Raw genomic sequence first — 3,756 nt, forward strand, 5'->3', positions numbered from 1 at the left:
CTGGATGGGGATAGCATAGCCCATAGGTAGTCTAATAGGCTTGTCCTAGCTCTCTGAACTGCTGATTACAGCTGCATCCATCAGAGTTGATCAACTCACAATGTCATTGTTAATGTGTACATTGTTCTCTTGGTTCAGTTCCCTTCAATCAGCATCTGATCCTGTAAGTCATTCCATGCTTCTCTAGAGTCCAACCATTTATAGTTTCTTATAGAAAAATAATATTCTATAATATTCATATACCATACTTGTTTAGCCATTCCCCAACTGATGGGTATCCCCTCAATTTCCAATTCTTTGCCACTACAAAAAGAGCTGCTATGAATATTTTGTGGACTATTCTCATTTTTTAATGATTTCTTCTGGATTCAGGCCTAGAATTAGAATTTTTGGGTCAAAGGGTATTAACAGTTTTATTACTGTTTGGGCATAGTTCCATATTGTTTACCAGAATCCATTCACAACTCCACCAGCAATGCATTGATGTCCTAATTCTCTCACAATTTCTCCAACATTGTCATTTATTCTATTATATCTCCAACGTTTGTCATCTTATCCAATTTGACAGGTATGAAGTGATAGCTCAGTTGTTTTAATTAGCATTTTTCTGATCAATAATTATTTGGAGCATTTTTATATGATTATATATAGCTTTAATTTCACCATTTGAAAACTGTCTAGTCATATCCTCTGACCATTTATCAATTGGCAAATGTCTTTCAACCTTATACATTTGATGCAGTTCTCTATTTTAGAAATGAAACCTTTAGTAGAACTATTATGAAAATTGTTTCCCAGCTTTCTGCTTTCCTTCTAATTGTGGCAACATTGATTTTATTAGTGTAAAAACTTCTTAATTTAATATAGTCAAAATCATTCATTTTGCAGTTTATAATGTACTCTATTTCTTGTCCCCTTTCTATAGATCTGATAGGTATTTCTTGCTCTATTAATTTATCCAAGGTGTTACCCTTTATGTCTAAATCCTGTATCCATTTTGACTTTATTTTCATATAGGGTGTGAGATGTGGGTCTATGCCTAATTTTTTTTATATTTAATATGTATTGCTTTTAAATGCAAGCTTTAAAATACATCAGAGATCTTATAACTTATTAGCAAAGATTTTATAGTGCTTACAAAATTGTATGTAAAATATATATTTCTTTATTCTAAATTAACAACAGCTTCTTGAAGATAGAATAGTAATTTATAGTAGCCTAGACATGCTACTGTAGCAAAGGCTGAGTCCACATGTTCAGTATGAGTTCTATTTTTTAGGATATCATAACTACCAGCCTTAAAATGTGAAAGCAGATTAAAATTAGGCATAAAAGGTCTCAGTCTGGTAATAAGTTCTTTAAACTAAAGTTTATTTTTAAAAATCTATTTAATATCAGGGAAGAATGTGGGTATATGTGTATCTATATACATACACACACACACACATATATATACACACATCTATACATACATATGTATACTATTTTGAAATAAATCTCCTCATGTAGCAAAAAATTATCAAATTTAAATATGAAATTTGGAAATAAATTAACTGATAATATGCTTAAAACTATTCTTAAGTGACTATAATCTTAAAAAGCATATTTAAAATGCATAGAACTTTTAAACAAGACCTTTAATATGCATAAAACTCTCAATACATATTAACCAATATAATGGAATTCTTCACTATTGGGTATATTAGCACATAAAAAAACTACATGCCCCAATTACATATAATGAGGCTACAAATCCAAGGGTTCCAATGACTAGTCAACTAAGCCAAAGTGGTTTGTTACCTAAAATTTCCAGAACCCCAAAATATCATTAGAATCTTCATTTCTACAGATTTTGGGGGGGGGGTTGTTATGTATGCAAAAGAATTAAGAAGTGCTAAATTCCTTGTGACTATTAAAAAGTCACTATAAACATTGCGCAGTTGTAGGAAGCCATTTCTCCCCAAAATTCACATTCATTTATTCTAATTTTGCTCATTCATGACCCTTATTTTTACCTACTCTTAAACTCTCCTAAACCTCAACTGAAAAACAGTAATGCTGATAATCTCTCATGAACTTCACATACAATACTAGTAACATTTGTCTGAATTGGTGTTTGTTTTTTGGATCCTCTCCAGTATTGCAGGTAGATACATATATTTTAAAACATTTCACAAAAAAGTTCATTTTTGTCACAAAAGACAAAAAATTCAAATACTCTAGGCTTTTGTTTACAAATTAAACTAGAACCCAACCACAAAGTAGGGTATCCATAACTCACACTGCTGTTCATAGAAAAATAAAGGGCAAGAAAATAAAAAATAAAAGAGAAAATATCAGTTGTTCAAGTGAATTCCTGGCTTTCTTCTTTATGTTATGTAATTTTGATAATTTTTTTAAAAAATGAACATACTAATTTTCTGCATGACAATAATAGAATGTTTTGGCACATAAACATTGTGATACAATATATGTTTAAAAAAATTTAAATTCATCTATTAACCAAAATTCTTGCTTGTGGTGCATCATCATTTTTTACAGTTACTTAAATCAAATACACAAAGGTTTGTAACTGATTTACACAAGTAGCAATCACAGATTGCAGAAATGTATACCACTGAAGGGATAAACTGCATCTTAGCAATTTTACAGTCCAAAGTTTTCTTGGTATCTCTATCATTTTACATGCTTCTTTAAATCTTGTGGAGGGGAGGTTCTGTACAAAAACATACTTTTCCTTTCTTCATTCTTGATGAGATTTTTCAGCAGTGACTTTACATTCATACATAGCCAGTTGTAGACCAATATTTCCCATTGTAATGCCACCAGCAAAAAATATACATGGTAAGAACGAACATAAAGAAAATCTGGAGATGTATATTGATAAACCCCATTATAGACTAGTAGTTGAGTGACCAAAGTTTCCAAGAAAGCAATTCCTACTCCAAGGCCAAAACCACTTGGTGACCTATCAAAAGTCCACCACAGACCAATGGATAGTGCAGCTAGTGTGAGAGACAACTGTATATTGTTGTCAAAATCTACTTTAGCGCTGGCATGATTTATACCAACAAAGACTGCTACATATCGCATTACACTGGACCACTCTTTTAAATTTATGTGGCTCTCCCAGATGCCTGTCAATGCAGGGGTATAATAACCCAATCACAGCTGAAGCTGTGCCACAGCATGGTGGTACCCACCATGCTGAAGAAAAGATGCTTGCAATCACATCAGGTGGAAAGAGTGTGACATTTCTCTGAATCTGAAGTAGATTTAATACTAATGCAAGGAACACTCCAGTCAAAAACAAAACTATTCCACGAATCACCAAGTTCATACTCCGAGTAGTTAAAGAAGCAATGTAAGGCCCACACTTTGGAAGCACAGATGATGTTGTCTCTCGCTCTGCCATGGTTTCATAAGTTCAATAACTTCAAACAATCACAGTAGTCAAAAGACTCTTCATCAGTACTTAATCTCATTTTAAATTAGAATCTACCAAAAGTCCTCAGCTTCCGCCATCTTCCCTGGCCGCACCACCCCCCATCGCCACTACCAGTCGCCACTCCCACCCGCCGCCGGGCTCCCCTGAGCTCCTCCCCCTTCTCCTCAATGCCTAGTTTTTAACCATACTATTTTCTAGTTTTCCCAACAATTTTTATCAAATACTGAATTCTTATCCCAGAGGTTGATGTCTTTGGGGTTTGTTAAATATTAAATTGCTGTAGTCATTTACTGCAGTTTCTTTTAAAC

At 33.3% G+C, this 3,756-nt stretch overlaps 1 pseudogene; it reads right to left on the reverse strand.

Annotated features, from left to right (window-relative positions):
• Nucleotides 1–2,743: 2,743 nt before the first annotated feature.
• LOC141511637 (insulin-induced gene 2 protein-like) lies at nucleotides 2,744–3,530 on the reverse strand (annotated as a pseudogene).
• Between the last annotated feature and the right edge of the window lie 226 nt (nucleotides 3,531–3,756).

Source organism: Macrotis lagotis, chromosome 2 (assembly GCF_037893015.1).
Source record: "Macrotis lagotis isolate mMagLag1 chromosome 2, bilby.v1.9.chrom.fasta, whole genome shotgun sequence".
NCBI lineage: Eukaryota > Metazoa > Chordata > Mammalia > Peramelemorphia > Peramelidae > Macrotis > Macrotis lagotis.